At 42.5% G+C, this 14,892-nt stretch overlaps 1 protein-coding gene and 1 long non-coding RNA gene across 3 annotated transcripts in view; one reads left to right on the top strand and one right to left on the bottom strand.

The window, feature by feature from the left end:
• Positions 1-14,892, bottom strand: part of Lmcd1 (LIM and cysteine-rich domains 1) — a 56,666-nt gene that overhangs the window by 37,637 nt on the left and 4,137 nt on the right. The gene's annotated exons all lie outside the window — the stretch shown is intronic.
• 5031434C07Rik (RIKEN cDNA 5031434C07 gene) lies at positions 2,468-5,993 on the top strand. Of its 2 annotated transcripts, none has more exons than NR_045987.1 (3): positions 2,468-2,617; positions 3,953-5,001; positions 5,089-5,993. It is a non-coding gene; the product is annotated as an RIKEN cDNA 5031434C07 gene (long non-coding RNA). The 2 variants fall into 2 exon arrangements; NR_045986.1 differs by having other exon boundaries at positions 5,077-5,993.

Here is a 14,892-nt window from a genome sequence, read left to right as displayed (position 1 = left end):
TTTTAGTATGCTGCCTTTAGTGAGGTGGTTTTCTGGTTTCAAAGGGCGTCCTTCTCATAAATGGCTCCTCTTCTCTTTCCTGACATTAAAAAAATGAACATTAAATGCAGCTCTTTGAGCCCAAACATTTCTTCCTTCCCTTGACTGCCCCACTGCATAATGGCCTAGTTGTACACTAGGTAGAGTTGGCTTCTGTATGTGAGACAGCCATAGCTGAGAGGACCATAAGGAGTTAATAGCTCAATTTTTTTCCTAAGCCAAGTTTTATAAAACAGAAATTAGACCTGGGCATGGTGGCTCAAGCCCATAATCCTGCCCTGAGAAGGCACAGGCAGATGGATCTATGCGAGTCTGAGGCCAGCCTGGTCTACATCAGGAGGGGGCCATCTATGTTTCAAACAAACAAAAGCTAAAGAGAGGGCTTAGGAGGTAAAAATCTTTTATCACACAAATGTTCTAACCTGTGTTAGATCCTTGGAATCCTTGATGGAAGGAGAAACCGACTCCCAAAGGTCTTCCTCTGCCTCCTACATTTGTACTGGAGCATGTGCATTCCAGTATACACACACACACACACACACACACATTCAACACAACCACACCTGCATGTACACATCCACCAACACACAACACACACACAATAATAGTGATAAATAAAAATAAGTAAAAAAATAAAAACAGAGAAAAAAGCCAACCTCCCAAATAACCAAATAACAAATATTAGGTGTCCAGTCACTAGCAAATACCTCACTGTGGAGGCCTCACCTTTGAAACTCACTAGACATGACTCAAGTGACAAACCAACACTATAGTTATAGAGCCCAACGTAGTTTGCAGAAAATGTCGTATACAACTCTTGTGTGCTCTTGGAGAACTTGACTTACGCTTCTTAAGAGTACCCACCACGGTGGGCCTAACTTCCTACCCACCGTGATGACCTTTGGCAATGCTTCCTGCTAGACTGCACGTTCTAAGAGGGCGGACTTCCTGGAGTTTGTTCAGTTTTCTACAGCCAGTCTCCAGCCTACAGCCTTGTACGTGGTAGCTCCTTAAAACACACACTGGTTTAGATAGCTCCTTTGTTTGACAGCACTCTCAGCTTTTGCCTTCTCCCTATACTTCTTGGCATCCAAAGCTAATAGATGAAGATGGTCCTTGACCGTGGTTTTAGACAGTCCCCTTCTGAGTCCTGCTGAGCTGTCCCTTCTCCTCTCAGATTCCACCAACAGCCTTTCTCTCCTACTGGACTCTACTAAGTGGTTTTGTCTCTCCCTTGTAGCTTTTACTTTTCACCTCTTCAGCTGCTGGATTCCGAGTGTGAACAAATGGAACTGTCCCTTATCTTCGTTGGATCCCCATCCACATTTATGGTGTCTCCATCTGTCTAGCTACCTAGGTCCAGTGCCAAATCCCAGCCATCCACTCGAGGCCAGTCAGCTTGGAAAGAACTGCTGTCCTTGTTTCAGAGTTAGAAATTTCCTTACAGAATGGTCCATTCTACCCCATGCCATTGCTTGCATGCTCATACTCAGGCCTTAGAGATGCTGCCTGGACAGGAAGCCTCATTCCTTTGCTGTCTTCTGATAAGTGACTCACGGGAGAGGGAAGAGCAGAGCACATTTCTGTAGTGAGACTCTGTTCCAGGCTTTTCCATGAAATAGAATATATACAAGTACCGGGAAATTGTGAAACCCCAGGCCAATCCATGGGTTTGTTAAGCTGTGCAGACTTTCTCTGGCATTGCTGGTCTTGGCACGTCACTTTGGAATATCTCTTTATCCATTCTTGCTGTCAGTTGCTCACAGGGTGCTGGAGAAGTTCTGTGCACGTTGGGGCTTATGGCATTGAACATAAACCCTGGACACTATTCATGCCACCTATGTAACTCTGGCAAGCACTTGCTGATCCTTTCAGTCTCAGGTTTTTCCATTTTAATTATACTTTCATATATTTGGACACAGGATCTCATATATCACAGACTGGCTCTGTAGCTGCAGGTGACCCTGGACTTCAGGCCCTCTTCACCTCCTGGATGCTGGGATTACAGGCCTGCACCACCATATTATGCTTTATTATATGTTTTGTGTAATAGTGTTGAGAATAAAACCTAGGACCATCCGTACATGACAGTCATGGAACTCTACTACTGAGCTAATCCCCAGTTCTTTTCATCTTTAAAAGTGAATTATAGTCTTTATCAGCTCTATGGGGTGGATGTTAAGAATTACACATGATAATACATGTAAGATGCTTTGGAAAACACAAAGTGTTTTGGAGATCAGGGAGAAATCAAACATCAGCTGTTTACAGAACCCTGTCTTCCTTCTTTGTGGACTTTGTATTCTACATACCATCTGTGTGACTATCTACTTATTTATAGTTACACAAATCACTTTTTGAAAACTTGTTTCATGAAAAATAACTTTACTCATGAAGTGTATTTAAAATAGAAAGCAGCTATAGACATAGCAAATGGGAGCTGGAGAGCAGGTTCAGTGGTGAAGAGCACTGCCTACTCTTTTAGACGACCTGAGTTTGGTTCCTAGAACCTACATGGTGGCTTGCAAACATCTGTACCTCTACTTCTTGGGAACCCAACTCTCTTTCCTGGCCCTTGGTGAGTACCAAACATGTAATGGCATTCAGATATGCAGGTAGACAAATACTCAAATACACAAACATTTAAAAATAGATATAGATAAATCTTTTAATAATACAGTAAATAATGAAACGACTATGTTAAGTTCTGATGATATGAAATTACCTTCTGAACACTTTGGGTTTGTGCACTATGACTTTAACATGAATCGGGACAAGTGTTTGAGAAGTCAGATATTTTAGTACTGGAAGGAGATTTTTCTCCCTGATAGACTCAGAAGGATTTGAGATCTGAAAAGGGAGGTAGGCTCTGGCCAGTGTTCATATCTGTGTATTGACTGAATTCCACCTATGACCAAATTCATGACCTAGACTTCATAATGTTGAAACACAGTAGGAAAGGAGGGAAGACATAGGGTTAAGTATCCTATCCTTAACCTTCATCAATGATTGAGTCTGCAACTGAAGCAACTATTTCATCCTCTGAGCCTTAGATTACCCCCTGTAAAAGCAGGTGTTTGTAAAAATAAGGGAAACTATGGCCTGGTGCCTATGCTGCACAAGAGAGGTCAATAGACTTTATGCAAGAACAAGGGCTCTAGTTCAGCCTTTCACATGGAGAGGAGGCCACCTGGGCTCTGAGGAATAGGAGGTGGTCGATAATAAACCAAGAAGATGCTTTGGTGACATTTCTTTACCAGCAAAGAGAAGAGGGCTCTTGCCTAGATTATGGGAGGCCCTAAGTACAAATTGTAGAAAAAAATACAACAATAAAAGTAATTACTTGTAGTATTTAAAGTTTTTTGGTATGTGTGTGTGATGGGTGTTTATGAATGTGTAGGTGTGTGTGAGAGAGGGGGGAGGGGAAAAGGATGGGGGATAGAAGGAGAGGGAGAAAGAGAGAGAGCACAGAGGATACCTTACAGTGTCATTTCTCAAGTACTGTCCACCTTATGTTTGAGATGGGGTCTCTCATTAGTCCCCAACTTTCCAAGTAGCCTAGGCTAACTGGTCAGTAATCTCCAGAGGTGCAGCTGGTTTTTTTGCCTACCTGGTATGGGGATTATAGGAGCATGCCAACATGCCTGGTTTTTGTAAAAACCATGGGCTCTGTGGATGGAACTCAGGCTCGCATTCTTGCACTGCACCAGATGAGTGATCTCCGCACCCCAGACTTTTTAAAGTAATATTTAAAACCCATCAACGAACAGAGCAATTTCACCCAGCAAAAATTTTAATAGAGTTATCCATGCTTTAAAAATACTATTCACCATGGTCAGTGTGGTATTGAAAGCTTGGCTAAAGTTATAAAGCACTAAGCCGCAGCATTGATACTAAGGTTTTTTTCTTTTAGGATGTAATGCCAACTCACGATAAGAAGAAATACTATGGTCCAGAGCCTTCTTAACATCTCGTGCACTTCAAAGACTCTGCAATTGGCAGTGATTCTAATGTTTCCCTAAGCTTGGTCAAGGTGGTTACAGAGAGACAAACGTCCACAAATTCTCACAGATGGAAGTTTTCCACTGGCCTATTTTGGTATAAATATTCATCAAGGGCTAGAAAATTAAACTAGATATGGGTCTGAGCTAGAAGCAGTTTGGCCTCAATTTCAACTTTCAGTCACCCCCTCAGGAGGGCAGGATCTTCTGAGATGTGACTGCTGTTGTTTGGAGACCAGGGCCAACTGTCTCCCCAGCCTATGGAAACCCCTGGTTTGTTCTCAGGGGAACTTTGGCTGGAGAATGGCGGCTGCTGGATTCACAGGAAGGTCCGGGTTGGTTCCTTGGAAACCAGAACTATATCAAGGTGTGGCTCATCTGTATCCTGCAGCGATTGCTTTGGAAGATAAGCTTGAGGGAAGATAATCTGAGTCTGGTTTAGAGTGCCTCTCACTTTATCTTTCTTTAGGTCTTAAGACGTCTCTTGGGTACCATCGAGGGCAGACATCAAGGTGTCTGTCTCCCTCTACTCCTGCATCTCACTCCTTTACTGGCTCTGGTTTTGGCTCATCAATGTAAAGGCCTATGAGTCAACAGCACAGCCACATGGGGCCCCATGGATGGAAGAGAAGGGAGTGGCCTTTTTTCTCTCTTCCACATCTGTATCAACCATCCACCCCCATGTTCTATTTTCCTTCTTCTCCTCCTCTCAGGAATAACTGTGTCTGTCTAGAGATGGAGCAAAGCTGCCCTTCCCTTACCCCATTCGTCCGCAGCTTTCTCTTACTTCCTGCTTGCTCCACCCACCACACTGCCACGCCCTTCCTGTGCGCTTCCATAACAGGGAGCGCGCCGAGCGGAATGAGGCCAGGCAGAGGATTTCCGTGCAAACAGGATATTGTGGTGCAGGAAATAAAGCATGCAAGACAACAATGGCAGATGTCCCTGGACCACTCTGAAGGTAACACATGAGCTCAGTAGGAAAGCAGATGGGTGCTAGGAGTTCAGAAGACAAAGGGCCTGTTCTGAATTGCAGGCCTCATGGAAGATGGGTGAATGGAGAAGAAGGCCCTCTCTGCAAGTAGGGGTGTGCGCAAGAGAGTTCCGTTTGGAGAACCAGTGGCAGATCATTCAGAGGAGGCTGGATACTGCCAGGTACATGACTGAAGAGGGACCATCAGAGAAATGGTAATTCTGGACTAATAATAGAAGGGAGCTTTCAAAGCTCCAGCAGCAGCTCCTTGAGACAGACTTCTTCTTTAACGTAGCATCCACCAGGCTGTTACAAGAACGTAGCCTTCAGCCCCACTGTCCCCTGATCATCTGTTCACAGACCCATCTTCCTTATTCTTAAATACTGTCTCTTCAAACCTTTAGCAGAACTTCCAAGTAAAATTTATACAGCGCTTCCCCACGTTGTTGCCTGGGTGCATGGTATACGTGCCCGTGTGTGCCCATGTGTTTGCCACGGTGTCCATGTGGATGTCAGGGGGGCAGCCTTGTGCATTGATCTTCACCTTTCACTTTGTTTGAGACAGAGCCTCCTGCTGTTCACTGCTGCATTTGCTAGACTAGCAACACCCACCTTCCAAAAGGATCACAGTGATTGCAGATGTGCCTGGCTTTCGAGTTTAAAAATATTCAAAAATCTCAAGTATTCACTTGATTACTTTATATGTGTATTCCTTAGGACCACTATCAGATAAAATACAGAAACCCTGCATTCCATGAAGTTCCCATGTGCTCCTTTCTTGGCAATAACCACGTTTTAGAAAGATAGCTACTAGTCTGTCTTCTATCTTTGTAGACTTCTTTCCACTCTGTTCAGAACATTATACAGGAGAAATTCTATGGTATTTTATAATTTTGCTTCTTCATTTCTCTATTCAAAATGTTTAAGATGACCCAGGTTTTGCATACATTAAATTAAAAAAAAACTGCTTAGCTTCTGTTATCTAAGTATCCATTCTCATGTTGATGAGGATTTGAGTTGCCTACAATCAAGGGCTGTTGTAGATAAAAATCATTCCATACACGTTTGTCTCAGTGTTTATGGTGGATACCCATGGTCCTTTCTCTTGGACACATACATAAGAGTAAAACCTTTATAGAGTAGATAGATATTAAACCCCACCAGAAGTTACCAGTAGCTTCTAGTTGTATCATTTTATAGTCGTCCCAGCTATATCACGTGACTTCTAGTTGCTCCACTTCTTTCCCAGACTTGGTAATGTCTGCCTTAATTTCAGCATTCCACCGAGTATTCAACACAATCACATTATGCTTTTACTTTGTATTTCTTTTAGAAATAATGATATCAACCCCATCTGCACATACAAGCTATTTAGGCCTCTACTTTTGTGAAGTACCTGGTCCAGCCTTTGTTTTTAGGGACTGGAGATATGGCTTAGTGATTTAGAGTACTTGTTGCTATTGCAGAGGACCCAGGCTCAGTTCTCAGCACCTACATGGTAACTCCCCAACTATTTGGAACCCCAGAACCAGGAACTATGATGCCCTCTTCTGGTCTTTGCAAGCATCTGCATGTGTATGGCACAACACTGATGCGCAGCTACCCATAAACATGCTTAAGTAAAACTCTTTTTTAAAGTTGGCCACTAGGAATCAGTTTGTGGAAGAAATCTATATATTCTGGATACAACGTTTTGTCAAAAGCATCTATGTGTAGAACACTTGGAAAGCTTTCTCTTTGTAGACTATCTCTCACCTCTTGGTGGTGTCTTTTAGTGAGAGCAAGGTAATCTTGACAGACAGCTCTCTCATTTATTTATACATACTCCCTCCAGATGAGAAGTCACAGAGGCACTATCTGGATCACGATGTCACTGTTCTAAGCATTTCAGATGGCAATAAACCATGACCACTCTGCAATTAAGAAATATGTTGACCAGGGACTTGGGAAATGGCTTAGTTGGGATGATGTTTACTGTGAAAGCATGAAGATTTGATTCCTAGTACGCACATAAAAAAGCTGGGCTTGGCGGTATGTGCTTCTCAGCACTGGGGAAGTGGAGAGAGTGCTCACGGCCCTATGTGTGCATACACATGTACACACACACACACACACACACACACACACACACACACACACACACACATACACACACACACACACACACACACACACACACACGTGCGCGCGCGCACACACACACACCAACCCCTCAGTCTTCTCAGGTTTTGTGTTCCTAGCTTCCCCACCTTTTTGTTAAACTGGGAACAGCAGTGCTGAGTTTTCTTAAGTATTACCCAAGAGTGTGGGAGGTTTTCTCTTAGTAAGTCACTAGCACTTATGGTCCTCTGTCTAGCTTTTTCCAGGAACAGGATTGTAGATGGTATATCAGCACGTGATGATAGATGGAAAGAATATCCTTCCCACACAGAGAAATGACACGACTCACAAAAGTGGTCTCTGGACCAAGCTTAAAGGAAGTCTGGGGCCCATCTCCCTCAGCTGAGGACTTATGCTAGGGCTCCGAGAACTGGGAAGTGATCCTGGAAATGGAAGCCTCATCTTTTCACCTTACCATTGTGGAAGACTTGGCAGTAGAACTGGAAATGGACTTTTAGGAAACAGCTGCCTATTCAGTTTTGAGCTGACCATGGAAGCAAAGAGAGCTACTGTGGAAAAGCTGCAGAGAAAGAGATTCTAGCTCAAGAGAAGGAAGAACTATTGAAGGATTAGAGATGCTAACAAACAAACAAACAAACAAACAAACACAAAACCAGATTTATTCAAGAGGAAAAAATATTCTCATCACTGCCCACTTCATTCTGCATTGAAGGTTCTGGCCATGGAGGTTAGGAAAAAAATAGTGTTTTACTTTGTCTTTGAGGCAGGGTTTCATGTAGCCCAGCTGGACCTCAAACTTGCTATTTAGTTGAACTTCTATCTCTACCACAGGAGCCACACCCCTGGTTTATGCAGTGCTAGGGATGGAACCCAGGGCTTTACTCATGCAAAGTAAGCAGATGGCCAACGGAGCCACATGCCTAAATGCTATGGTACCGATTTCTCTGTGTCCTCTTCCTCCTCCCTGTCTCAGTGCTAGGGATGAACTCAGGGCCTTGTCCATGCCAGATAAATAGTCTCTCGCTGGGCTACATTCCTGATCTATTAGCATGTCTACCAACTAGCTTTGGGATCTTGAACAAGTAAATGACTTGCTCGGCCTTGCTTGGGTCTGTGGCCTTGTCCATTCAACAAGAAAGCTGAGACTCTCTAAGGACTTTCCTACCCTTCAAAAATTCATTTTAATTGTTTAAGTGCAGAGCACAAGCACTATTCAAATAAGAGTACAGTGATTTTTTTCCCCCTGTGATGGTCCTAACTGTGGGCCCTAGGAAAGGTGGAAACGTGGAGGCAGTTATGAAAGCCTAATTAGCTACAGATCTTATTCTGGAGCTAGCTGTGTTTCTCTCCTGGGCTGTTGGGGCCTGCTGGCTGTGTGGGAGGACAGATGAGTTTCTCCATTAAATCTTCCCCCTTCTTCAAGTCCTTGCAAATATAGCTATGATGACAGTGTTTTCATTTTCCACAAAACTTGGCAGCAAATCATTTGAAGGTTTTCCCCCAGGTCTTATAATCACACACCACTGCACGTAACTAACAAAAATCAAGAACAATCTACCTAGTGACTTTTTTTTTTATATTCAAACCTTGTAAATTTCATTTGGTTATACCACCTGCCCTCAAAATGCTTTAAGAAAGAACCCAGGTTTTCAGAGCCAGTCGGAAATCTGAAGGAGGAACTGTGTGGAAGAAATCACTCTGAAGGAAGATGCTGAGTCTCAAGGACCAAGGTTCTGCCTCCTAGAAGGCTGATGTCATCTGCATGGTGCATCAAGACAGTTGATCCATGGCCATTGTGACCCTTCCAAAATATCCCACCAGCCCAGCAGATCTTCACTGAGGAAAAGGAGCAAGCTTTTGGATAACAGCTGGAATGCAGGGCTACACTGGCATGCTTTCTCTATAGTGCGAGACAGCTGATATCCCTAAGATAAACGGCAAGTGTGATGGGGAATACGAGTGTCCGATATAGAAGGCACAAAGTGGGACTGTGACCTGGTCCTTGTCCATTCTCATCTTTCAACACACAACTCATGTTGCCTTCTTGGAGAGGCTTCTCTAACCTCCCTGAGTAAGATTAAGTACTTCCTTTCCTGATCTTCCCCAGCATCACTTTTGAACCTCCAGTCAAGACACTGCTGGCCAAGTATGAGAATTTAGCCTTCTTTTTTCAGCCATATCAAACATGGCTAAGAGAGTTTCACTGACATAATATTTTGTTGTCTATTTAGAACTTCATTTTTGCAATTCTTCTAATGGTGATCCTAGCTACATTGAACACAATACTTATAAGCTAAGAGTTATGCTAATGGTTCAATAGATTTTTCTAATAAGAGTTTTAGGTGCACTTGCTGATGAAGAAACTGAGGCCCCTTTAAAAAACAACTCAAGATAATAGAAAATGAGTAGTGGGGCTCAATTTGAGTCTAGTTTGTCTGCTCTAGCAATCTCAAATATCCATCACCCTATATATGTGAATATATGCTTATACATGTGTGTGTCGCTGTGCATATGCATATAGTATATGTGTGTTATACTGTCAAAAGCTTTATTCATGACGGGAAGGGACCTCCTGGATGTCTGATAGGAAAGCATCTTAGAATAATGTTTTAAATGCCTAAATTAAAATCCCAAAGGAAACCATTGTTGAAATGATAAAAACACATAAATTCAGAGATATGGTTTAGTAGTATGAGAAACTCTTAAAATCTAATTACAAATAAATAACGGTGTCTATCATCACTACGTTTTCAGAGCAAGGGTGAATATAAATGGCATGTCCAAATTCCACAGAGCTAAATAATTACTGATATCCATTGGAATTTAAGGCTTGGGGCTCATAAGCTTCCAGGGCCTTTGCCTCCGTTCCTAATAGAAGGACGTCCTACATTTTAATGAGAGTTTAGAGATATGAAGATACAATAGTTTTGCTCACTAAGTTGCCTGGTAACCCAGTTGTAGTGATGTATCTCTCATAGTTGTATCTTATGCCTAGGACGGTTCTAGGATTACAGGAGAGTACTACCATTTAACTCTACTCAACTTGTTGATAAAATAAAAGCCACACTCGCTAAGGACTGAGGGAAATAGTTCAGTGGTAGAAGGCTTGTACAGAAAGTTCAGGGCCCTGGATCTTATCCTCAGAACTGAAAAATATAAAAGTAAAATGTACATGCTTTGGCCCAGCATAGTGGCACACACTCAAAATCCTGGAACTTGGAGGAACTTGAAAGGCTGAGTCAGGAAAAATCATGAGTCAAGACTAGCCTCAGCTACACAGTGAGATTTCCCCCCTCAACAAAGAAAAAGGTAAGTACCTTTGCCTGTATCTACCAGTAAGATTTCAAAATTCCCTCCTTTCCACAATTTCCTACCCGTGGTCGCTCTCTTTAAAGTCAAGCCCTCTTAAGTAGGAATCTTGATGTCTACAGAGCCAGCTGAAGTAGAGAACATAGGAGCATTGGGAGGTGTGTGGCTGTCCTCCAGGATAGGGACAAAGCTGGGATCTTCTTTCCTTCCACCTCCTGTAGCCAGCATATTTCTGGAGCCAGTCACCTTGGTACTGTGCCTCATGAATCAATAGCTAGAAACACCACTTAGTCATGTGGCCCAAATAGATGCTGTCTTCTTGAGGACAAGTTTCTTATAGGGCATTACTCAGCCTTTAGTCCTTTCCCTGTTATTTTACTCTTTGGTGTCCCTGAAATCAACATAATGAAAAAATACAACCCAGTGTTCAGGGTTCAGCAGTCTCTGAAGATACATACTTAGCACAGACAACTGGTTTACCCTCCTGCAAGCATTAATGTTAAAACTAGATACTGGTTGGATCTGGAAGCTACTTTCTAACTTTGTTTCTCATGGTTCTTAGAGTCTTGTTTAGGAAATAAAAGGAGGGCAGAGAATGACATATTCTACTTTCACAGAGAGGAAGCATATCTGGGTTTCTCTGAAGATATACAGTCTGTGGAGATGGGATGTCTAGGCAAAGAGTGTGAGTGTGTGTGTGTGTGTGTGTGTGTGTGTGTGTGTGTGTGTGTGTGTGTGTTAGGTGGGAGGTCAAGTAACAGATCGAATCTGGAACACCGACATTGTTGGGCTTTTCTCTTACCATATAAAGAATGAATTCCACCAGATTCAACTTTTCAAGGCAGGAGTTTCAGAAGTTTTGTGTTCATTGTATGACAAGATAGTGGGTGGAACCTAATAAATGTTAAACAAATATTTGTTCAGGAAGGAACTAGTGGATTTCACTCCACTTTATAAGCAAGGTATCTAATGGTAAGTGCCTGGGTAAGATTACAAGGGTGAGGTTGGACGAGGTGAAGGCTGCTTTTGAAAGGCTGGCCACGAGAGATCCAAGATGAACTGCTGCTATCCCCATGATTTTGCATATGGTGTGGCTTGAACATATTTATGGCTGGATCAAGTTTAGCTACAAAGAGAAGGTCCTGCAATCTGATATCTTAGAAGCCGCCACATGTGATGTAGGGAAACTGAACTTGCTCTTTCAACATTCCAGTGCTTAATGACCTATGAGATTTTTGCTTTGTGCTGCTGAGAAGGAATGCCAATAGCAGCAGGGGGGACATGTTTATTGCTTACTTTACCTCATTAAACTATCATTTACAGGTAAAATTACTATTAGCTTGTGTTCTAAAATGAGGGATCAGAGGTCCAGCAAGGATGAGTAACTTGGCAAAAATTGTGGACCTGGTAAATAACAGAATTAGGTCTTATCTCTAGATCACTATGCTTGCAATATGTGGATTTCTTCCCACCCCATGTGTGCATGTGTTTGTATTTGTATGTGCACATATATAAAGAGGCAAGAGGAATAGATATCAAATGTCTTCTTAAACCATTCTCTGCCTTGCTTTATGAGACAAGATCTCTTATTGAGATTAAGGGCTCACCAAGTTCTCTATGCTGGATGGATGGTCACTAAGTCCCAGAGATCCTCTTGTCTATGCCTAGGACAGTTCTAGGATTACAGGAGAGTATTACCATTTAACTCTACTCAACTTGTTGGCACAATGATTCATTTGCATTTATCTCCATAGATAATGTTTTAAAACATCATAGGAGAGAAAATGTCTAATCCATGAACAAATAATGTGGATTTGTAATAGCTACCTGGGGCTGGACACCCATAGTCTTTGTCCTTCAAAATAGAGAATGGCCAAATAGGGCCTTTAATTTCCCCTCCTTGAGCAATATTACTTCCTTTTAAAGCATGTCCTGTGGGAGCCTGGCCTGTGGTTTTCTTGTTCTGATTCATATATTCCTGGGCAGATCATGTGTCAAGCTGACCAAGGATGTTGAGATGGATGTTTCTCAGGGAAGCTTAGCCCCACACTAACATTTCCTGGAATAGTGGATCTAGTATGTGTAGGATTTATTTTCAGAATCAGGATAATATGGTAATAATGTGGTTCCTTGAATGGTTTCTGTATCGGATTCTTGCCCATAGGATACCATCGGCCTTCTAGAAAAGCAGGAAGAATATAGAATGTTTCTATTGTATCCCCAGAAATATCCTTGACTTGATGTGGACGACAATTCTGGTGCTACTCACATATATCTGAAGAGGAAAGAATGCTTGGTGGCATTGGGCAAATGCTAAGCAGTTGTCCCTGGTGAGTTTACTTAATTTATGTATGAAACTTACGGTGATAGCCATCCCCTTTCTCCTCCAGACTTGTGCTCTGAATAGATGAACTTAGGCTGTGTTTCCTGAGAGATCTAGTTTTGACTTCTTAGCCTGTCAGGTTAGGCAAATATTTAAACTGAGTCTAAATTTACTCATATGTGGAGCAACACTGCTGTCTTCTTTTGGTGGTTCTGAAGGCTAAATCGTAATGTGTCAGAGCTCATGTCAGGCATCCTGAGGATCCTGGAGGGGTGTTTACCCTTTCCCCCTTTTGTGTTTTCCCAAACGTTTCTGCCCTTAAAGAGGACAGATAAGTAGGCTGGGAGGAAGGACCCAAATAGTTGATAATAATAAGAACAAATAAAGTCCTTTAGTGAGAGGACCTAAAAGTGAACAGGTTCATTTCTCATGTAAAAGAAGTAGACACCAGGTACAAAATTGATGTGAGAACTTTATATAGCTTTGGGATTGCATCGTCATTTTTGATTTTATAAAAGCCAGGATCTGGGCTGATAAAGTGGCTCAGCAGGTAAAGGCACTTGCCATCAAGCCAAATGACCCGAGTTTGACCCCCAAAACCTTTAGTGGAAAGAGAGAAGCAACTCCTGAAAGTTGTCTTCTGACAGGTACCATATCATGCACACATATACATGCACCACACACACACACTAAACAAACAAACAAACAAATAAATAAATGTAATAAATGTAATAAAAATAAAACATCAAATGTCTGCCTCAAGTATCTGAGCTTAGAAACCAAATATGTGTCAACTATTAAAAACAATCTTAGTGCCCATGAGCCCCCTACTTCATCTTTAGCTCTTAGAGAAATTCCACAGATGACATTTTCTTGAGTTCCAATAAACTTATGCTGTTGACATACATGACACCAAGAATGTTTAGGACACCAAAAATGTCCCAAGTGCAGTCAAGGAAGCCCCCTGATCTGGAGGGAATCTCATAGAAGTGGCTTTTGACCCCACACCTGTCAAGGCGGTGGCAGCTGCTGACCAAATCCTCTTCCTGTACATACAGTGGAAGAAGCTGAATAGTTTTAAAGGAAAATAATGAAGAACAACAGTTGTCTCTTCCTCTGGGATGTTCTAGAAGCTGCTGGATAATTCTGCTTCCCTGAGAATGTAGTGCTAGGTCTATTTCTCCACAATTCCTTGCTAGGAAGATGATCTGACATAAAAGAAAGGGCAGCAGGATGGAGGGGAAAGGCAACTGGATTTTAGCTATCTTCTACCACTTAGGAAAATGACCTGTGCATAGACCTCCAGCAAATAAATGCCTAGAATCATAATGATTATTATTAATTAATTAATTAACTAATTAATTAATTAATTTTGTAGTGTTTGGAATAGCACCCAGGGGCTCAAATGTGCTAAGTGAACATGTTACCTCTGAGGTACATCTTTTTTGTTTGTTTGTTTGTTTTCAAGACAGGGTTTCTCTGTATAGCCCTGGCTGTCCTGGAACTCACTCTGTAGACCAGGGTGGTCTCGAACTCAGAAACCTGCCTGCCTCTGCCTCCCGAGTGCTGGGATTAAAGGCGTGCACCACCACGCCCAGCACTGAGGTACATCTTAAGCCCACCTCATGCCTTTACTCATTGCAGTGAGTCAACCACCTGCCAGAGAAGTGAATGTTTAAATGCTGTTGGGTAAGGGGTGGTGAGATAAGAGTGCTTCAGGTCTGCTATGAATCATGGAAAATCTATGTTGCATTCTACACAGGCTATTTTGAATATGTGAGTAGGAAAGATAGGGAGATTCTCCTCCCTCGGAAGCCAGTCTCAAGCCTCTTCTGGAATGAAGTTGGCTCACTCTCATCTCTCCAAAGTGCCCAGAGTACAGACATGAAAAAGATACCAAGGAGCTGGGTGGTCTGGCTCTCTGCTTTGCTGAGTTCAGCCTGTCTGGCCCTGTCTCAGCACCCCTGAAGTACATGCGACTAGGGGATTCTACTCTTACAGTGGATGGTGGCTCATACTGTGTTGTGGCTTACCCGTGACCTCCTGACTGAGCCTGTTTAGACATATCTGCATGCCAGGATGAGTGTCTGCCACATGCAGAGTAATAATTCTCTAAAAGAGACTTA

This window comes from Mus musculus, chromosome 6 (genome assembly GCF_000001635.26).
Source record: "Mus musculus strain C57BL/6J chromosome 6, GRCm38.p6 C57BL/6J".
In the NCBI taxonomy this organism is placed as follows: Eukaryota; Metazoa; Chordata; class Mammalia; order Rodentia; family Muridae; genus Mus; species Mus musculus.
The sequence above is the reverse complement of the archived record's forward strand: the minus strand, read 5'-3'. Positions and strand labels throughout refer to the sequence as shown.